Genomic DNA, 23,791 nt, shown 5'->3' on the forward strand with positions numbered 1-23,791 from the left:
TTAGTTGCTAAAGTATGCAGTTTCAAAAATAAGCACTTTGAAGCTCATAGGAGTGAGCAATAATTGAAGATGGCTCCTTGCAGAAGGTGTCAGGAAGTAAGTTGGGATATCAGAGAAGCAGTACAGACAATACTCTTAAAAAGCAATTTTCCTAAGTGGATTTAAAATTCACTTTCTTGTTTCCTCTTTACGTTCTGGAGAGTCACTTGACTTCCACATAAAATTTCTCCCTCATTACTCAGAAAAGTTAGGGTGAGTGGATTTAGATATGATCCATAGCCATTCCCAAATAAAATTGCATCTCTATTGAAGAAATAAATAAATCCTCTGCCACAGACCTCAGAAAAGGACAGGGGAGGAAATCAGGAAGAAAAAAAGGGCTAATTAGTAATTATTGTCACAGAAGATGAAGCCAGAAAGTAAGATTTCACTTTTTCGGTTGGAAAAAACTAATTTGCAATGACCCAATAACACAAAATAAAATGGAAGAATAAAATAATCACACTGGCATTCTCATATATGAAACTATCATTTGTTCATTGCCTTCACATCAAGGTCATTAATATGAAGGGACCAATACTTTTAGGAAATAATTTCCATTTATTTTCTCTCGTACTTGTTTTGGTTTTGCAAGCTGGTACACTGTTTGGGGAAAAAAAAAAACATGTAAGATTAGTGCCTATGATACACAAACTAAATGAAATAAACAAAACCAGGAAATATATTAAGGCCATTTATCACCTTCTCCGACCAGAGTGTAGAGGCCAGGACAGTCCAGTAGTCTCAAGAAAAAAAAATGGTGTTCTTGTTCATTTTTTCAAGACAAATGTACTAGGATGTGTCTATATGAAATATTTATCAATGCTCATATGTGGCTCTGTGCTTTTTGGTTTAGGAAAGGAATTAAGATTCTAGAGACAGAATGGCATTGCCACTGAAGTTCTACTGGTGTTAGAACCCAAAGAATAATTAGAAATCAACTAGTTAGAAAAATCAAAGAGAATATTATTAAAAGGAGAACGTGTACAAGATTGAGCAAAAGGCAAAACATATTTGGGATATTTTTAGGAAATCCCCAGACTGAACTTTAGGCTGAAAATCAAGTTTAGTGGGATATAAAGAATTATATGAGACAGAATATTTTCGGATAGTTTAGGCTGGGAGGACCTTAGAAGTTGAATAGGAGATGGAGTGAGTAACATTACTACTTTATGAATAATAACATGTTAATATTATTAATACTAATAGAATTAACAATAGCTAATACTAGTGAGTGCTATTTAAAGTGGCAGACCCTTAGCAACTAATTTAATCCTGATCCTACCAAATGATGTGGATGATATGATTATTATGCCCATTTTCCAGATTTATAAATTATAAAGGCCAGGGAAATTGTACAAGTAATATTAATACAAGAAGCACTTGCGAGAGCAAGTTTGTGAGTTAAATGCAACCTGACATCTTATCTTTTGCATATGGCTTGTTATTTGTAAAACTAAATAAAACAGGGATGAAGAGCTGAGAAATCACCTAGGAGTCTATTTTCATGTATTAATATTCCATTTAGGATTTTGAAGTTCTGACATTAGTGACTACAGAGGAGGTTACACACTGCAAGATTTCTATCAGGGCCAAGTTCAAATTTATTTAAAGAGAAACTCTTATTCTCTTTAAATGGATCTCCCAACCAGACCTCAATCAACTTGGTCACTGGAGCAATCCCTCCCAATTCTCTGTTGGCGCTGGTGATCATTTCTTCCCCTCAAGGACAATCATTTCCTTAATTCCATGCATGGAGTTTTCTTTCTGGACATGTCGCAGTCTATTGACTATGTAAATGGTGTAGTTGCTGTTCCATGAAAATGCATAAACTTCCTATTGTACTATGTGTGCTACTATTAGCGCTTAGGGAAAAAAAAATGTAAGTAGTTCGGCATCATTGTGGGAGACAGAACATCTGTTTGCTTTGGAATCCAAAAGAAGCTCTCCACATGGTTTCCTTCTAAAGCAGATTAGTAAGCAACTTGTGAATAAATTATCCTAAGGACTTTCTTGCCCACATGACTGAGAGCTTACTGTCCGGTAGAACTGGCGCCATGATTTTAAAGGTCACATGCTATCTATTCTCTCTGGGATTGAGTCTTAATAGTAAAGGGAAGCTGTGGTTTCCCCTGACTCCCTAACCCTCTCTCCTTAAGATTTATTATGTCTCTTCCTGGTCAGCCAAACCTCTCTGGGGATACATTTCCTGAAACTTCTTTTATTTTTTCCTCTCATCCGCTTGCCAAATATTTATCATTTCTCACATACAGGGTCTTATAACAGACCCTAGGCTAGTGATAGAAAACAAGGCACAGCCAATTCCTTCAAATAAAAGAAAGTGCTAACATAAAATTAGTTCACAGTGTTAGGAATGAATGAAAAGTGACCCCAGTCGGTCTTGAGGTAGAAAATGTTTCTCACAGGAATTTGCTTTTTAGTAAGGAATTGAAAGGTCTTCTCCAACATGGAGCCAGGAAGGGGGTACCAGAAGACTGTTAATGATACAGTGCCATTCCAGGGACAAGAAACAGTATGCACAAATGCAAAGAAGTAGAAAGAAAAATTGAAATGTCCGGGGAACTTCAATTATTTCCATTCAAATACACCATCAATTTCCTGATTCATTTAACATAATGTTCCCAACTGTGTTCCACAGCATTTTTTTCCCCAAGATGGTAATATATATCCTGCAAGAAGAAGTGTTTTCTGCTCAAATAGTCTGGAGAAATATTGAAATAATGTTAATGGTTTCTTTCCTATAGAATTTTCAATCCGTCAGTGTTAATCAGGATTCATCCAAAGAAAAATTGAGGATGCAACTTTTCTCAGACTTATCTAACATACATGCTTATTCCAAAGAACATCTTTGGACAATTTGTAGAACTGGTGTTCTGTGGAACAAACTTTTGTAAATGCTAGTCTAGCATGGTGATAAGGTGTTTGGAACCCTGAATCCAAATTTTCTTTTTTTTTTTTTTTAGTTTTAATAACATACATAGTTTATTTAGCTCGCTATATGGAAAATAGCATCGTTGCAACATAGAATCAATATAATTGAATATTTTTATTCTTTTAAATAATTCTTCATTTATTCTTTTTTTAAATAAATTTTATTTTTATATTCTCCATACAATTGCAACCCCCTTATTTTGACCCCAATCCCTCCCCTCCAAATTTTCAATACATGGTAAGAAGGTGAAATCTGCTGGTGTGAGAACATGTGTGTTTCAATTGTATGAATTTTGACCACTCACTAGGATTTCAGAGGCTGATAGAATTTGAAAGCGACTTTTAATATCTGCAATATCCTGCATCATGGCATTCAAGAAACCAAAGGGGGTTGGCTTAGCCTAAAAAAGGATTGTTATTCAGTCTTTCAAGGTTTCCAGGAAGGGACTTAGATCAATAACTTAGAGGTAGTTCTAAGGTAGCTTAAATGTATATCCTGAATATATAAGATAAATATACATATACCTTACCTATATTCTTATATATCATTATAAGATAAATATCTTATATATTCAGGATATATTGTACTTTGACTATTTTCTTAACTTCTCTATATAGTGTTCTACTGAATATTAAGGTGGATTTGCAGAGTTATATGGATTGTTCTGCAAACTTCTTTGAATGAATGTTTTATAAGGTTACAGCACTATTTTCCATGTGCATTTGGCAAAGACCAACTTTCTCATTTGGAAAATGTTTTAGCCAGCCATTTTTGAATATCTCTTCTATAGCGAAAGGGTGAGTGGGGAGGGGTCTTGATGACCAGATGACCCCTCAAAATTGTTCTACTTGCTAAAAAATGATGGACCCTCCATAAGAACATCAAATGACCTATCCCTCCACCATCCTAAAGAGTAGTGAAAATCCAATCTGCTGATTTATGACTCATATTTAGGCAATAAGGGAAATGGAGAATATTTCCCTTTTCAGAAAACCAGAACCTGCCCACAACTAATTTCCTAACTGAACTATATCTGCAAAACATCAGAGCACTGCCTTTATGGCAGTTTCTTTTTTTAATATATTATAAATATACTGCTTTTTTAGATTTATTTATTTATACAAGAACTGGGGCACAGGCCAGAGGTGTGGGAGGGTGAGAGGATTCACCAGAGACAGAGCGGGGAGCAGAACAGGCAGACTGACTAATATACACTGCTGAGGGGAGCAGCGGGAGAGACAGGAGAGGTCCGCCGCGCCATGTGGATGTCCCCCTGGCCACCTGGGAATCAAACCAGAGCTGCAGAGACTGTGGACAGCCTCACAGGGCCGAGCTCAACACCCTGCGCCACCCGGGAGGCCCTATACTGCTCTCTTTATTTCTCTAGTTCTCCAATTTTTTCCTGCAAAGACTAAATTATTTGTAGGGCTACTTTCCTACTCCCTCATTCATTCTTAAAAAATACCTAAGCAATGCACATGTAAGGTCAATTCTATTATCAGTAGAGTCTAAACTTTCACTGACTCTAATATGAGCAGAAGAAGGCAGTGTTTATGCAATTCTGCAAGGTCCTGATGGCAGGTTAGTTCAACTCTTTGTGAACTGCTCAACCGTCGGGCACACACAAGCCCTCTCTCTTCCTTCTCAAGTGGTCTTCCTTCTTCATGGTCCTCTATGAAGATATGTTTGGCCAGTTAGGATCAGTTATTTTTACCCTTCCATGATTTGTCTTATTTGACAATTTGTATCTTTAAATTTTGGTTCAATGTCCAAAGACATTGAGCTACGAAAATGTCAAACAATGTCTCTCCATCGCTGGGTCATTTAATCCAGAGCTCATACTTAATAGATACCTAATCTTTAGGGACACTTATCAGTTGTAGAGGTTTTACACTCATTCAGAATCACTCTATGAAATACATTCATCCTATATTTGACTCAATTTGTTTTTTTAGAATATTCATTCATTCATTTAACTTCAATTCTACCTATAATTCTATGAAAAGTATCTCACTCCAACATATTGAGTAAAACAAAAACAAATAAGCAAAAGCAGAACAAACCAGACAAAATTGTTTGTTCTGCTTGAAAAAACATGCCTTCAATGCCCTTGACGGTTTCTTCCTACCATCTTTTTCTGTTCCCTGTTTCCACTTTCCTCTTTCCCTGTTGTTCAGGCTCACAGCTCCCTTTCCACAGCCATGCCACAGAGCAGCACGAGAGGACTGTGTTAGAGCAGTGGCCACGTTCACATCTTTCTTCTCGTGCTTCTAGCCTCGATGCCTGCCCAGCCCCATCAGCACTAGACTTCTGCTTTGCTCTTCCCCTGATGGGGGTTGGTTGCCCATATGGCTGATCCACTGTGCCTTGACTTGCATATCCCGAAACCAGGGACTTCTTGACATTTTGAAGTAGAGACCAGAGAATGGTTCTGGAAAATTTTTTTCTCAAAACTCTACCTACTCTCCCTTCTACTCACTGGATTCACTTAACATCAACTGCACAGTCAGTGTTTATCAGGCATGGTCCTACCAGCTGAAAATATAAATCCTCAATGTCTCTCAAGGGGACTACCCTGCTGTGGCACCCTGCCCAGTGGCCAGAGCTATGCCCACAGACTGGGAAGGCCAGTGAATAAACTGCAGATAGACAAGAATGTATCAGTGACCCATTCATGATGGTGTCCAGAGATCAGCCTCTTACATTTGCATCCCTGGGGTCTCCCTGGTGGCGCAGGGGTTAAAGACAATGCTATCAAGCTATCTACAGCCACTGCAGCATGAGTCTATCCCCAGCCAGAGAGCTGACCCACATGGTGCAGCAGACCTCCCTGCCTCACCTGCTGCTCCCCTCAACAGTGTATTTCAATAGATATGTCTGTTCTGCTCCCCACTCTCTCTGGTGAATCCTCTCACCCCCTGCACCTCGGGCTTACACCCCAGTTCTTGTAGCAAAAATAAATAAATCTAAACATTTGCATCCCTGCTTTCATAGTCAGAACCAGATTGTCCTCTATGGGGCCACAGAAATGTTCTCTTAAACACATTCAGGCTTCAATGAAGTCTTTCTCTGTTTCAGGGACTATTTGTTGATCCAGAAGGTCCAGCATTTTTTTTGTTGTTTTATTAGCATTATTTTTTTACAAGAAAATAGGTAACATTAGTATTATATTAGTATTTCCCTTCTGGAATGAAAAGGAATGTTTTGTGTCCATGTCAGACTTAAAAATACAAATTCACTGATATCTTATTCCTCTAAAATTTTTGAAAATAGACAACAGTGTATTGTTTTCCAGGAAAGGATCTTATATAGACAGATAGATCCACAAAAATTCAGATGTGATCAGTCATAGTGTTTTCTTACTTAAAAGAAAAGTGAATTAAACAAAGGGAAGAAATGGAAAGAGAAAGTTGCAAGGAAGACCCTGAAACCACTAGTTTGTGCTTATCATATACCAATAAGCTGGTTTGCATTGCTTCTTTCATTCCTGTTTGTTCTGTTATCAATTAGGAGCATTACATGCTAGGCTAAATGTGTGTGTGCATGTGTTGTGTATATAATATACAGATATATACATACAATTGTGTATATACTTTATATATACGCACATAGCAATAGGTCTATGTGGTTATATCCATAGCAATAGGTCTATGTGGTTATATGTACATACACTTCCTATCCACTATTTGTGGGCTCCCCATTTGTCAATAACTGAGCACTGTGACCTAACCCAGATAACACAAAAAATAATGAACCATCACAGTCGTGTTAGCTACTGATGAGCTTACAGTGAGTGCATTAAGTGTTTTTATTTATGGAGATGAGTTATAACTGTAACTTCACACCTACAGAGAGAGAGGTGCTCTGCTCTGGCAGGGGTCTGTATGATCAAGCCAACACTTTTCTATTAGACTCTATCGTCTGATACCACCCCTTTAGCTGGCATGGAAAACATCCTTACTTAGATGGGTCTTAATTTTCTTAAGAAAGGAAATCTCCTTGCTTAAGAAAGGATAACAGCAGTCCCACCCTTAAAATAGGATCTATTCTTTTTAAATGCTGAAAACATCCTAGCTCTTCTCTGTACCAGCTCCCAGGAGAATGTGCAGAGACAGGAAGCTGTGCACACACACAGAGCTCCTGTAGGGTGCAGCCATGGCCCCTGGGCAGGTGTGGCCATTGTTACAAGGAGAAATAGGTGAGATGGGTAGAAATACAGACTCAAATGCTTCCCATACCTGAATATTTTTAAAAAGAAGAAAGCACTCACTAAGTCAGTCCACATAGAAGTCACAGCTACCACTTAAAAAGTGAAAATCCTTGGTAAACAAGCTCTCATGCATGATGCTAGAGTCAGGTGAGACCAGGTTTCCACTCCTGCGGTGGAAGGTGGCCCCGTTGACAGGACTGTTGAGCTGCCCTGGGAATGCAGAAGGCACGGGGAGGACAGGGGACATGAGGACCTGCTGTCCCAAAGGTTCTCGCTGCTGGCTGTATGCACCTGCCCCATACCCCCACCTCTTCCCTGACCCCGCCATCACAAATGACAGACTTAGGGAGAATGAAGGGACATTCGAAAACAAAAATAAACTTGTCATTTTTTTAGTCAAAAGTGTCAGAGCTCAAACATCAATGGTGATTCAGAAGAGTCAGTAATGTATTTTGTGCTGGGCTCACTGACATTTAGTGATTATTCCATATGAAAATGGTTTTTGAGTTGTACTTGCATTGTAAATCTAATCAATAGTCTGTCTTTGGCTTAAAAATATTATTTGCACCTTCCATTTTCCTCCTGGGACAAACTACGTAGGCTACATCAATTCTTTCTTTAATACTATTTATTTAGTTAGACAGAATTCATTTTTCAAACTGTTTTCTTCTCTTTTCCAACAGAGACACATTTAGTTTTATTATCTTTACTTAGATAATTGCTGTAATTATTAGGCTATTTTTCCATTTCATGTGATTAAAGCAAATATATGAAACATTTTGGATATAAATGCATCATTTATAGCTATCATAAAGTATGTGATAAAAACTAACTTATGAGCTGGATTAGATCCTAAAGATCTTAGCTGATTACGAAGGAGAGGGGTTTTAGTCAGAAGAAGGGGCTTTGGAGACTGATGTGCTGTAGTCATTATTTTGGAAAACTTCAGCTCTCTACAGGATGAGTTTGGTGGCACCAAACTGGATACAGGATAAAACTGGAGAATAACCATCAACTTATTGCAGTTATCCTCATTCAACTGTGCAATATCTATGGAATAATATGGACTTTAGTAACTATATAAGCATGGCTTAAATTAATACATAAGCTATTTACGCATGAAAAGTGACCAGATGTGAAATAATAGCTTTCACATGTGAATATATCCTGCACACATTATATAGAGGTGACCAAATACATACTTAATCATTTTATTAATGTATTCTCTATATTATATATGAATTACATGCATATCACACATCACAGAGTTATAGTGCCGAAAATAATCTATGTATTATGCAATTGAAAATAAGTAAGTTCAATCTTGGCAAAATATATACAGGTATACACACATAATGACAAGTCAATAAAAATTTCATGTTAGATATATGAAGAAAACTATCAGAGATCAGAGAGGAACATAACAGAAAACTTGAATGATGGAAAATATTCCTGGATAGGAAGACTTAATTTTAGAGTCATTAACTTTCCCCAAATTAATTTATAACAGTTTGATCTAATAAAAATCCCATAAGGATAAGAGGGTTCACAAAATACTCTAAATCTTGTACTAAAATATAATAAAGATAATCTAGAAGGTTCACTAATAAATTGGATTTCTAATTAGAATGCCTAAATTTATTATAAAGTTGCAATAGGAAAAATAATGATTCTGGTACAAGATAAAGTAGTGAAATAGAATGGGAAGTCCAGAAATAAACCTAAGTTTATGGAAATAGTCAATACATGGTTGAATTAGTTTGTGAGATTTGTGCAGAAAGTGTATGATGTTCCATAAATGTCCCTAAGAGGAAATTTAAACTACTGGGGGAAAATAAATATAAGATTTCCTCATATCTTATTCTAAAATCTAGTCTATATAAATTTCAGTTTCAAGTATAAAATATGTGAACAGTTAAAGATTTATCTTAAATGTTTACTTAATTGGAGGGTCTTCATGTTTTCATGATATTATAATATTAAATATTAACAGATATAATACATGTCCTAAAAAATCCCCTGTGGAAAAAAAGTGGTCAATAATACAAAAAACTTAAAACTTCAAAAATCAATACAATGATAGTTCAGACTTCAGGAAATATTTATCTTGTTGGCAAAGTTTTTAGTGATATTCTTTTTTATTATTAACACTTCCAGGAAAATAACAGTTTTCAATTGCTGGGGGATTTTATTATCAAAAACAGAATTGTAATTTTGGCCAATGTACAACTTGTAGGAGGTTATCTTAAGAAAGCACTCAGAGACCTACCAAAAATATATGTGTACAAGAAAGTAAACTATCATTTTAGAGTGAAAATTTAGAGGGGACCTCAATGTCACAGGTAGAGTGTTATTCCATTAAATTAGAGCATGGTCACAAAACTAAATATAATGTACCCATTAAAATGATTCATTAGAAGATTATCTAATGTCATAGAAAAATGTCCATGATTATATTTATTTGAAAACATTATAAGCCAGTAAATGCCAAAGATCATAAACTGGAGGCTTCCACTTAGACATGTTTTGCTTGCTTGTCAGTATTTTATAATGTGAACCAAAAATTTAGAAATTTGGAGAATGCACATAAAATCCACATTTCCCATGTATTTTTGCAATTATGAATATCTGACAAATAGCTCTGTGGTCTATATATGTGTGTGGGTGAGTGTATTTACCACATGCTCTTATAAGCTATACAACAAAGCTACACAACAGAATTTCAGCCACAGTAGAAGTTCATGAGTATCTCCAACCATACTGTAAAGTCTTTGACAGTAGGAAACAAATCTTATCCACTATTTTAACCCTTGAAGTTGGCGAGAAGAAAATTATCTGTTGAATGATCAGGTCAAGTGGGTAGCTCTTTTGAATGATTTGAATTTTTTTCTTTCCGTTTACATTTCTAAATCAGAAAGAAAATGCATAGTAAATTATACTACTTAAAAGTGGGTATAAGGAATTGTAAACAGAGCAAAAATATATCATAACTAAATCTTGGGTATTTTTTTAAATCAAAAAGTCAAACACACGATTCTTAGTTGAGACAACACAGAAATCTGATCTATCGCACCAGTGTAATACAAGAGCCACTTATTCTGGTCTAATCTTTGTGATTCTGTTTAGATTTCTAGTTTCTAGTGGAAATTGTCAAAATACCCTTTCTTAACATAATTGTAAAAACCAAACAAACCCTTTCCAATGGATTTTCATCTTCCTTCCCCCACTCAGGGATATCTAAGCAATGATAGTTGTGATGCAATGAAACTGGCATGTGTGTGTCTAGTCTGTCCACTAAATAAGTCCAGGATGAAATCACAGGCACAGAGGTGTCAGTTAATTGAAGATTCAGACAGTCAGAGAGACCAGACTGGGCGAGAAAGCACCCTTATCCCAAGGACGAACCTTTGCTCTGACATTCGAGAGAATACACAAGTGAACTTGCTGAGTAAATTGCTTTTTTTCTGTAACATATGATCCTTGCTCCAGTGCAAAGCCACTTTTTAATGAGTTGGTAGGTAAATATGGAGCTAGATGGAGAGAATTAGCTCATGCTTGTACGTTTGCAATATTGAGAGTGAAATGAAGATACAGATAGCAATTTGAATCTAATTTCCAAGCTTGCATGGATGAAGGGTCACAGAGGGAAGCTGAGACACACCAGGATATTGAGGGTGGGAGGCCTGGTGATAGTGACTAAGAAAACCAGTTGACACAAAGCAGGAGCCTCTTCAGCAAGACCAGCAAAGCCCGAAGTGTATATAAATTCAAAAATGATGGAGTGGTTTTCTCTCTGTAGGTACACAGTGTACAGTAGTCAGGAAAATATAGATCTAAGGCAGATGTCAGAGAGGCTCAATCTCTGACCTCTCAGTGGAACCTCATATGGATCCTAGGAGAAATAAAGTAAAATGAGAATCCTAGAATGCTTTGAGAGCTGAAAGAGACCTTGTCAGATGGCTGTCCCCACTGCCGCAGAGGACAAAATCAAACTCAGAGGTGGGGATGTAAATACCATTTCCTCGAGGACGGGACAGATGTCCACATCACAGAACCCTGCTCTGAGTGTGTGTTTGCTCCAACGCCTCTGTGAAAGAACCTAAGCGATTCATGTGGGACAGTAGTGGCGGAAGCACTTGCATGCCTCCTTTCAGAGCACTTGAATTCCTTCTTGAATTGCCAAGAAGACACCATCTTGCATAAAGCTGTTTTCTGAGATGAAACAGATTCAAGCTAAAACCCCTTCCAGATAGAATTCAAGTTTCCAGATTTAACACACACACACACACACACAGGCTCAGGAGGAGAAAACAATAGGACCAGCTATTAACCAATTAAAAGAACACAATAGGTAGTTTGCATAAAAGTCTCAGATTCATTAAACTGCTGATATCAGATACCATCTAATCCTAAAGTTAGAGGAAAATCCTTACATAGACAAATTTGAATTGAGGCTCATTTCACAAGGATAGTTTGTCTCATTTAGTCATTGAATTGTCGTGTGAACGCTATTTTATATTCACAATCCCCTTTCATCTTATAGCCTAAAAATGGAAAGCCCTGGAGCAATCATTAATAATGCCATCTGTTTACTGCTTGCCCTCCTTCCAAAATGTATTATGACTTAAACAGAAGCTATACAGGACACATATTTGCCCTGGGTATTCATAAGCTGGTACAGTTTGGTCTAGAACATACCAGGAACTGTAAACAGCAGAGAGGACTTGACGCCTTCCTGATACAAGTACTGCCACTATATGAACCCCAAGGATCAGTTTCTAGTTAACACACAGACAACAATTCTTAGCACACGTATTTATTATAAGCTTGTAGAGTCCAATAAGAAATAGTGATTATTTGAATGTAAGAGATGTGACTTCATGAAAAGTGTTATTATATGGGATAATTAGAGGAATTCTCTGCAATTCATCTGAGCTCAAGAAATTCGAGAATAGTGTCTAAATGACAGAAAGTAATCAAACGGTTCCAACAGACCTATTTATGCAGCTGACAATTTTACAAACTGCAAAATTCTCTTTCCAAGTCTACTCCCCTTCTAGCCAGAGCCAACTTTATGCATTTATTTAAGTTTATGAATGAATACTGAGGAACCTGGACTGAGAGACTTGGTTTAAATCCTTTTGTGAGCATCATCTCATTTAATTCTTGAAATGGTTCTGCTGAACAGATATTATCACGATGAAAACAATTATTCCTGGAAATGTGAGAAACTTACTTAAAGTTTGGAGTGGACTTATGTAATAGATTGAAATTTGAGGTTGTGGAAAGGAAGACACTCGAACAACTCATGGTCAAAAGATCAGGTCCAGCAGGGATGAGTCCATAGAGAGGCCATGAGGATGGTTGATTTGAAGTTGAAATCCACTTAAAGATGTTCATCAATGAGACAGCTCTTGATACCAGCTTGGTCATCTATACCAATAGTTTATCACCCCCCGGAAGGACTTAATGTAACTTCCCCATAACACTGGCATTCACTGTCTCCTTCTTTTCTGCTTTGCTTTCCTCCATGGCAGTTAACATCCTCTAGGTAGTACTTGAGGGTCTTATTGATTTTTGCATTGTCAGGCTTGCTCCATTGTAATGTAAGGTCCAAGAACCTCTTCTGTTCATTGCTGTATCCCCAGCATTCAGAACAGTGTCAAATAAATCAATAAATATATGTGGAATGAAATATGAAAAAAAGGTTAGATGGTGACATATTATGTTCTGTGTATTTTACTACAATAAAAAAGGAGTGGCAGTAAAAAATAATTTATCAAGTTTCTGACTTTAGATCTCAATCTCCTTTACACTTTTTGTTCTCTGACCTACCCGGCTTGCTTCATACTCAATGTCTAGCCTTTAGGAAGTTTAGAAAGTTTCCTAGATTCTCTGATTCTTGATAGCTCCAGGATAATTGAATCTATTCTCATTGAATCCCCTCTCATCCTAACCTTTTCTCTTTGGTCTCAAAGATTGATGCTGCATCATTGACTCTCCTGTTCCATTCACCAGTAACTTACGAAACCTATTGCTCTAAATCTTCAGGCTTTTGTCCTCCACCAGGCTTTTCTCCCCTTCAGGTTGTCATTTTTATGTATTAAAAAAAGAAATTATACCAAAGACCTCCCCTAGCTTACCTCCTTGCTTTACCCTCAAGTTACAAAGTAGCAGGTGGTCCAGCCACCTTGTTCTATTCTCCATCCTAAGCCTGAGCAGGTACAAAACTACATTTCATGATTTCTCATTTTGTGGTTTTTATATCCAGAGGATTTTCATGTCATTGAGAGTAATTTATATTTTTCTATTCCATTTAACCTCAACTTAGAAAATATTGTTTGGGTACTGTAAATCACTGAGCCCTTTAAAAGAGTCATTTAAAGATTGGTTTGGTTTGAGAGAGATTGTGCAGTTGATACTAATACTAAAGGACCTTGCAATAGGTTGGGTGTTAAAAATTTAGTTATAAAGCTTGAAATTATATCTAACCAGAAATTAAACTTTATTCAAGTGGTTCTGTGTGTTTATTTTAAAACACAGTTTGGAAATTTGAGGATTTATTGCTTCAAACACAATGCAATATCACCCCAGCCCATCTCCCCATTCCTGCACCCCAAATACTCGTTGGTATTTCTGGATTCTAGTTATTTCTCCTCCCACTTTAAACGGGACTACACCACTGAAAATTATCAGTTTAGCCCTCCTTCAAAGAGATCAGGTCTGTGCACACACTGTGTGTTATATCAATAACAATACCAAAAAGAAAAAAATCTTGGAGCAAAGTAGGTCAAGCTGTCACCTTTCAGCTTTCCAGTGGGCTTTGAAAGCAACCAAACAAGGGAAGAGCCAGAGGCAGGCTGCTCAAGTTACATTCCTAAATGCAGACACAGAGCTGAGGATGTTTTATCAGGAAGAACAGAGACTAAGAGGCGGCTTCAAATGAGTCTGCCCTTGGAACACTTTGGCTAAGTGTTCCCAAGCCAGCAGCCCCATATGAACCAAAGTGAAGGATGATGGAGAGAGGTGCAGAGCTCATAGCCAGACTTGGGGTGAGACGGGGCGGTGCCACAGTGCAGTGGGTGGGCTCAGCAGGCCCTTGTGGCCTGTGTTTTCTCCAAAGGACTGTCAGTGCAGTTGGTCACAATCCCGGGTCTTGCTGTTGGAGGCCAACTCTATCCCATGACGCCTGGATACTGAGATGAGGAGGTTATGTGTGTCCCTGTGGACTATTATTTCCAGATGAATGTCTAGTTGTCACCATACAATAAATAAAGTTCAGTTCCTTATGTGTAGTCAGTGGTAGCGGCAGAGTGACATGACACAGAGATTGGGTAATAGGCCACCTGTGATGGTTCCTCAGACAACTTCTTCCAATTCCTTCAGATGATACTCACTGGAGATATGGTAGATGTTGGAGAATAAACACATAAGTAGAAGAAAAGGATTTGGATAAAGACATTGGAGATGTCAAGAGAAAGAAGCTTGGGTAGGGAAGAGAAAGTCTGAAACATCTCACCCGAGGAAACTAGGGTTGGGCAGAGTGAATACGCTGCTTTTTGTTGATAGAAGGTATTGATGTTCAATGGAGGACTGCTGAAATTAAAAAAAAAAAAAATAGTTCTTTAAAAACAGCTCTTAGAATGATACAATAAATGTAAATCACAGATTAATTTTATGCATATTGATAGGCCATGTGGCCATATTGCTCTAAACAGTCACAGTTTGACTTAGAAGGGAGTTCCGCTATTTTTATATTTGTTAATAACAGATCTCTCTCTCTTAGTGTCATGAGTTGTTCTAAATTCCTGCAGGGGCAGGAATTTTCTTACTCCCTCAGTAAGAACATATTTTCCAAAATAAACTCATCTTTTTCTAAGCTAAAATATAAGTACAAAGTCACTAAATAATCTACTGCAGCAATTAGAAATGGAGGTTTACTTGCCTGTGGACTTTTGTCCTTTTGGTTAGGAGGAGAATTAGTGGGTCGTGTGTAGGTGAAATTTCTTGAAGTTTAGGTTGAAGATTCTTGTCATCTCAGCAAAAGAATCAGGGTACCATGGAAGAATCATGGCATTCCCCAGATTCTTATGATGAATGGAAGCAAATAATGAAAAAGTCATCGAGTAGACTCAAAATAAAAATTGCTTCAAATTACATTCTTATTTTCTTGGGATAATACCGAGCACATGCTTTTGTTCTCTTTTCTTCCTTCTCCCTGCTCCTTCCTGCCCCCCTCCCTCCATCTTGTTCACTCTCTCCTGGTTAGAACCACTTACCAAATTATAATAAACTTAAAAATGGTAACTATTTAATGAGCACCTGCTATAGGCCTGGTGGATTACATATGTGTGTATGGGGAGTGCATACAAACTATAGGTGTGTGTATATGTTATAGCCACACACACATATATATATGTTTAATTTTGAATGGTAAATTTTACTTTCCATATCTCCCAGCTGTAGGAAGGGCGGGCGGGGGGCAGCATATTTAAGTTCACACAAGTAGAAAATAGCAGAGATAGGCTTAGAAACCTTGAATAGGAAGCAGGTCATGCCTTCTGCTGGCATGTCTTACAGTGATACTTGGCCCTTTGGGCCTTTGCTGGTCTCTTTGTCCAGAGACAGTGATCCTTCATGAAAATCGTCCTCGACTCTTACCTTGCTAAGAACATAGATCATCTCCCTTTCTTTTGCTCTTTGATGTGTTAATTATTCTCCCTTCTTCCTCAACCAAGACACATGGCACACACTTGCACACACAATGCTTAGGTGAAGGATTCCAGGACAAATTCTCCTAACTTCCTACTTCCCTTTATTCGCATTTTGGGGGGGTTGCTTTGCTCAGATTTCTACCCTAAAATGATACTTTAGAGGTCCAGCTGTGTATATTGCTGTGCCAGCAGATAACACTAATTAAACCTGCTTGGCTGATGTACAGTTGTGCTTGAAGGAAAAATCATCCCTGCTCCCCCAACCCCCAGCAGATCTCTGTACAACCCCAATCCATTTGCAGTCTCACTATCTGAAGATCTTCCCTTATTGCATAATTTAGAGGCCAAAATTATATTTAAAGACCTCTGTCATATTAACTGCTCAAAGATTAGCTGCTTTTTCATTGGCAGCTATAGAGACATATGAATTGCACTGGCATTTTTTTTTTAAGATTTATTTATTTATTTATTTATTTATTTATTTATTTATACAAGCACTGGTTACAGTCAGAAGCACGGGAGGGTGAGAGAATTCACCAGAGCCAGAGCCGGGAGCAGAACAAGCAGACTAGACTGATGAAATACACTGCTGAGGGGAGCAGTGGGTGTGGCAGGAGAGGTCTGCACACCATGTGGTCTGCGATCTCCAGCAGCCAGAGATCGAACCAGCGCTGCAGAGGCTGCAGGCAGCTTCACAACCCAGCGCTCAACCACTGCGCCACCAGGGGAGGCCCTGCACCGGCATTTTTACTAGCCAAGATGGTATTGTTCAGAAAGAGAAGGGTCTTGTTATACTTTTCACACTGGCCTCCATCGACATGGAAACTACCTCTGCGGAAAGGTAAAGACTAGGGCTTGCTCAGTCTGAATGAGATTTTCTCATTCAGAAAATGAGGAGGCATTGGAGTATTTACATAGATTTAAACTATGGTGTTGAGTGGAATGGTAGCCAAAGAATATGATGGGCAGCATATGATAGCGGTATTACATGTATTAAATTCTGCTGTGACTCCCCTACAATTTTATTCAAGCAGGTAGGAGAGTTGACAGCTGATTTACCACACAGAGCTTCCTTCCCTCTGACCAACTTCCTTCCTTCTAACTCTAAATTAGTGCTGTAGATACAGAAATCTTTGCTGAGTTGATGCAGCTTTTTATGTTTCCTCATCTCCATCACCATCAAAGCATTTAGTAAAGACTTTAATCGTCTCCATGCTCTTGTTTTTCACATTTTAGTGGGATAACACTGGTCATTTTGCTCCGTTCTAGAAATAGGATGCAATCAGACTCTGAGGAAACAATCATTTTGTCTTTCGATTGGAAACAATAAAAATAGTTGCTGCCCATTACTCTCTACATTTCATTACTATTTTATTTTTATAGCTTCGTGGAATCTGGTATGAATTATAATTATATGAGGCCTCTGTCATTTCTGCCACTGAAAAGTTACAGGACCCAAGTGGTAGTCTTATGGAGGTGAATTAGTTTCCTGGCACTCCCCCCATGTTTTAGGTATTGCTGCTGGAAGAAGAATGGTATCTGTTAAGCTTATACTTATCAGTGCATTTGTTTAAGAGGTAACAGTCAAGGATTATGTCGTAAAACATAGCCCACTTTATTTTTCCATATAAATGTGTATTTTTATGAAACAGGAAACACATGCTTTCACTTTTCTTTTTTCTCAGTAAGAACTATAGAGACACACTTAAAATAAATGCAAATTTAAAAAATGTAGAGCAACTTTTGTCTACTTACCTGTTATAAGATGTGTTGTCTAAATTTGTATTTTCTTTGAAGAGGAAATTTCACTTCTACATGTCCCTCCTAATATTTTCACAAATTTCTGATTGTATTTATTCTTAACCATTCTTTTCTATTCAGAAAAAAAATATTGAGGTACTCTTTTTGAGCTCTCTCTGCACTTAGCCAGTTTTCATTCTTTACTCCAAAAATGTCCTTGAACTCTCTAAAGTTCCAAGCTGTTTTGTCCTCTGTCTCAGCTCCCAGTGGCAGACACGTGCAGCATAGAAAAGGAGCCCTAAAGGGGTGCATTGTGAATTGCTCAGCTTCTCCAGAACAACAGCTTTCAATCTAGAATTTTCCATCAGAGTCCTAACAAGCTTCAATCCCTCTGCAAATTTGATTCACATGTTTAATTCAAAGCAATGAATTAACTAATTTGGAGTTATTAAACCGGCAGCTTGCCGACTCTAGGAAAAAAAGACAAAACAACATTTTAAAAAGCCAACTATACAAATTTTCAACTTCTCGAGATGGTAAGAAAGACACAGACATTGATTCTGATACAGCTGCCTAATCATCTACAGTGCTCGGCAGCCCTCGGATTTCCTTTCCCCTCTCCCTCCTTCGGAAAGCAGGTTAACCTTTCCGCAGAGGGTCCTTCCACTACTGAGCTGTTCGCTCTCGAGTCACTATTAAGTCAATACCACCGATTGGTGCTGTTTATCATCAGCCATGGAATTCCATCCAGTTTCCTGGGAGAGAGAAGGAAAGGTAGCTGGGGCTTATTCAACTGAAATTTCATTTGAAAATTTAAAAGAACAGTCTACTGCAGACTGCTTTGGGTAATATTGTCCAGCCTTCTTTTCCTCTTTGGCAGGAGATGTACTGTATGAAAACACAATGAAAAGGTGCCACAGGCGTAGAGACAAGGACAAGGGTCCCCATTCAATCATGTTTAGGCCTTTGATCCCCAGTGGTCATGGAATGTTTCTACAGAAAGTGATGTTTAGGATGCATTTTTGAAAAAAAAGGGAGATGATAGTTTGGCAAACACGGTGTGCAAGTTTGTCCCTGCGTCCTGGAGAATTGTATTATGGTCGACAGGCAGCCAGAACTGCCAACAAGTTTACATCTTAATGCAGACTTGGAAATTTTTTAACGTTTTCACACTGGAAAAAGTCATGCATTCTGTTGTATTTGTACTGATGTGGGGATCAAATCATTCTTTTTTGTCAGTTCTTTTTACATTTTTTTTTTTTTTATAAAAGCGCAGCTTCCTTACAGTAACTTGTACAAACCCTCAGGGCACAGCTTGACAAATGCAATATATTTTAAGTATGTTTTTCTTTGTTCAAATATTTACATAATGATATCTGGTAAGTCGGCAGGACTGTGCTCAAATTTCCTAAATGAGAAAAATTCCACACATTCCTTCCAGCACACTGTCAGCATTATCTTTTTAAATATAATTGAAATCCTGCGCTCTCTCTGAACCTACAGCTACCTGGCTCCTTGTGCTGGAGTATATTATACTTTCCTGAGACGTTGTAATGAAGAATCTTGGGAACAGATTAAAACAATTCACAAATGTCACACACAAGCAAATGATGAAGGGAAAGAAATAAAGAGAAAGGGAAGAGAATATAGTTAGTAAAGATTTCCAGGAAGCCTTTTGTCTTTGCTTCATTCCATCCTGACTAGTCTTGCTCAGAGGATTGAGCTTTCATAGCTGCCATTACAATTGGTGCAGAGTTGTTTTATGGAAATACGAATTTCATCAGCAATTTCTATCTCCCCTAGATTATAAACTCCTTGTGGATGAGCAGGCTTCTATTTTGTCTGGTGATTTAATAATATTGTAATGAGATTATTGACAGTGGTGATGTAGTATTAGCACTACCGCTACTCCTCACACTTCCACACTCATAATCTATTTCAGAAAGGTGATTAATTTCCACCATTGAATATATGTGACTTTTAATAATACTCATTTAATGTTTAAAATGTGTAGATCATGGCTGAGACATTACCTCACTTTGATCCTTCCTTCCACAACTCTAGGTTATTATTATCCCTGTTTGAGGAAAAAAGAAAATTAAGGTTATATAAGTTAAGTGACATGTTCAGATTCCCCCAGTTAGTAATTAAGAGCAGAAATTGGCATCCATGGCTTTGCAAGGATAACATCAAACCACGATACTTTCCTCCCTGCTAAGTGTAGGTACTCAAGGAGTGAAGAAACTAAGGAGCGAAAAAATCTTTTCTCCGAAGTTTCCCTTGTACTTTCAGAACTCAGTCATAAACTAACGTTGTAAAGTACCCAACAGATTATTATACGTTTGCCATATTAAGATGTCAAGTCCTCTGAAGGTCCTATTCAATGTTTAGTCTGTTGTGATTACACTATTCCATCAATGATGTAACCACTATGGCTTTGATAAAACCCTGGACTACCACACCAGAAATGCACACTTTTGCTGAAATGTAAACAGCAGAGGTGGCAAGAGGTTGAGGAAAGGAAGTCGTGTTCCTGAGTAGGGGAGGCACAATCCTTTCATAGTTCGTGCATTGCTTGGGGAGAAAGGAATGTCACCCTTCAAACGCCAGTGCTTGCTTCCAAGTGAAATGCTTTCCATTTTTACATAAAGCATTATAGAAGTCAGCAAGTATTATAACTCAGCATTGAGAGGGTATGATAGCAACTCCCATCAGTAAATTTATTCATATACATTTATTGATATTATGGTCTGCCTGGTTAAGCATTTCATACCTTCCAACAGACTCTGTGTTAGTTAACAATGTCTGGGTACCATTCATCATTAAACAGATACCTAACAGTTTCAGATGTCATTGGATCAAGTATAATTCTCAAACAGGGAGGGAAACAGAGAAAAAGTATCTAACTGAAAAGTAAGGATAACAACTGGTTGAGTTGCAGATGATTTACTGACTAGCTTTGAAAGCAAGGATGACTGTTTAATTCCTTCTTAGATTCACTTTCCTTCTTCAGATAAAGGGGTAATAGGATCTATCCTGCATATTTTACAGAGTTGTTAATATTAAGTGAGATAATATATATTGAAGAATCCTAATATTGTTTTCTTTGAGTTTTTTTAGGTTAAAAACGTAGTGCTGGGCCTCCCCTGGTGGTGCAGCGGTTGAGTGCTGTGTTGCGACGCTGCCCGTAGCCTCTGCAGCACCAGTTCGAACCCCGGCCACCAGCGAGGGTCCCACCAAAAAAAAAAAAAAAAAAAAGTGAAGGCTCATGGTAAACAAGGAGGAAAAAGAGCACAAGAGAAAGTAACTAACATAAATAAATAATACGAAACTGATAAAGTGAGAACCATACAGCTTTATGTTATTATAAAGTTTTAAATTAACAATGATACCTATTATCACAATTTATGGCAAGAATCAGATGACAGTGAGCAAATCACTTACTATTACAATTTCTCAACCTGAAATAGTTTATTTTTAACATAAATGTTAAATTTTCACATTATTCTCCAGAGGAAGTCACCAAAAAGTTTGTCACAAATAAAATGAATAGAGTATTATGTTTTACTAAAATGAATATAAAGAAAAACTAGAGTGTGAACTGGAAAATTAAAAAAATAAATATTTGCTAGTTGCCAATCAAAGCTGATAAAACTAGCACTTCATGAAATGTATAAGCATAGCTCAATTTGCAAAATGCCCATGAACTTACCTAATTTGTAGACAAAAGTGATGTTTATAAGCAAATCAGCATTCTGATCTTAACTTAGCTAGCAAGATATCTTTGGAATAATGATTGGACTAGTAAAATTATTTTCTTCAAGTGAATTTCATGAATAAATAATTGTATGAATAATAACAAAAATGCTGTTAAAGAAAATTGCTATTGAAATAGCTACACTGATTAGGTAAATAGGAGGTGAATTAATAATATTAGCTGTTGGTCCTCTATTAATTCAACAAATATTTTTAATACCCATTATAATAGAATCATTGAACTCAACAGTAGAGCTACAAAGTCTAAGAAATCAAAATTCACTGTTTTTCTAGGAGGAAAATACATAGACAGGTGTATCAGTCCATGACCCATGGGCAAAAGTTTTAAACAGAGGATCTACAAAAATGGAAATCTGAAAGACTACTAAGTGTATTTGTAAAACAAATATTCAACCTCTCTCAGTAATCAGAGAAATACAAATTAAAACAAAACCATCCTTTACCTCTCTTGAATTGGCAAATACTAGGAAGCTGCAAATATCATGATTTGCCCACTATGAAATTAAAGCATGGTATCGAGTGAAAATAAAAAGAAGTCAAACAAAAACTGGACAACCATATTATGTAGTAAATTAAAATCATAAACAAACAAACCTTCTATTTTCCAGAGTGACATATTAACTGCAGAAATAGTCTAAGCCATCACAGCAAGTCCTAATGGAGCACAGGAGTAAAGGGATGAAGGGAAGGAAAATGTTGATAAAATAAAAGTGAGAGAAGGGCCTTGCAAAGACTGATAAGGAGGTTGGTTGTAGTATGGGGAGGAGTATGATTAACTTTGTTGTCTACTTGAAACTCAAAAGACCAAACCCAGACAAATGTGAATAAGAACAATAGAACAGAGTAAAATGAAGGAAGACATGCTATGGAAGCAGAAAAGGAATAGATAACAGCTCAGTTAAGTTCTATAAATGAGTTCCAAGGGCCTGCCTCAAGACTCAAAGGGAGACAGAGAGGTCAGAAAAGTAAGGCTGTAAGGACAAGGGGGTGTGAAAGAAATGCTTTAAGGTAAACAAATAAGCAAAATAGCATGAAGTCAAGACACAGAATGTTGTGTTTGGAATATTGCATGCAGTTGTCTTGGATGTGGGGTATTTAGGGAAGTTTCCAGATACTCCTGGAAAGATGCAAGGGGGCAAATTTAAAATTTTTACCAAGGGTTTACTCTGTCAAAGGTAGAGGAAAGACCTAGTATAAAGACTTTGAAATGAAAAATGGGAGCAACATATAAAATCAAAAGATATTTGAGAGATAGTGTTGATAGGTCATGGTTACCTTTTGGTTACAAGTAGTGTGGGAGAGATAGGACACCAAGAGATGGCTCTGAATTTTAGCTTGAGCACTTAAGTGATGGTGTGTGACTCATAGAGGTTAGTAAAGCAAGATTTGAAGAATTTTAGAAGGGAATGTCAGTTCCATTCCATCAAAATCACTCTCCTGAATAAGCTCTTCCAAGTCTCTCTATGACTTACAAAATAAACTCAGACTTCTTTAGTGTTCCCTGAGGACTATATGACAAGACCTTTATTTACCTCTGCAGCCTCATGGGTAAACCTTTCCTGTTATGCTTTAATAAAGCCAAACTTCTCATAACGCTTGGTAAAGAATTTAATATTGAGGAAAGTGTTTTTCCCCTAAATGTAATACACAAGAGACACTGGGAGTGCTTGTGATAACTTGAAGACCAAGCCAACAGAGATTGTTTGAACAATAAATAATTTTAAAGAGATAAGAGAAGCAGGGCTTTAGAAGTATTTCCAAATATGGCTCACATTCTGGCACAGGAAGTCGGGAATAAGGCTGAGAACCTACATTTTGTTTAGTTATAAAAGAACATGTTCATAATGGGAGCATTAAATTGCACACTGAAGTGTAAATAATGTCAAATGTAACAGTGATAAATCCTTCCTTTTGACCCAGAAATTAATACCTAACATGCAATTTTAGAAGACAAAATGGCGAGCTGCCTGGAGATCATGAGGAAACATTCAGGAGTCTAATATATATGTATATATAAACATTCAGGAGTTTAATATATATGTATAATGAACTTGCTAATGATTTGAAAAATGAAACATGCCTAAATTTGGTCCAATTATATCCATATGCACTTAATAAATGACCTTTTTGTAAAATATGGAATTTGGGTAAAGCTGTATGATACTACTAATGTAAAACAGAGATCAAAGAAGAGTAATACTCATGGAGGAGTGTATTGACTAATGAAATATTATTATATTATCTCTGTTATAATCATTATCAGTATTATCTTTATAATAGTGAAGATTATAATAGTGAAGTCTTTATAATAGTGAAGCTATTACAAAGGAAATGTGGAAGGAAAGGTGCTATTGACTA

The 23,791-nt window shown here is 37.2% G+C and overlaps 1 protein-coding gene across 2 annotated transcripts in view; it reads left to right on the top strand.

Annotated features, from left to right (window-relative positions):
- The window catches only part of CHRM2 (cholinergic receptor muscarinic 2), a 118,581-nt gene that overhangs the window by 88,962 nt on the left and 5,828 nt on the right, over positions 1-23,791 (top strand). The gene's annotated exons all lie outside the window — the stretch shown is intronic.

Source organism: Talpa occidentalis, unplaced genomic scaffold, assembly GCF_014898055.3.
Source record: "Talpa occidentalis isolate TD23 unplaced genomic scaffold, MPIMG_talOcc4v2.1, whole genome shotgun sequence".
Classification (NCBI taxonomy): Eukaryota; Metazoa; Chordata; class Mammalia; order Eulipotyphla; family Talpidae; genus Talpa; species Talpa occidentalis.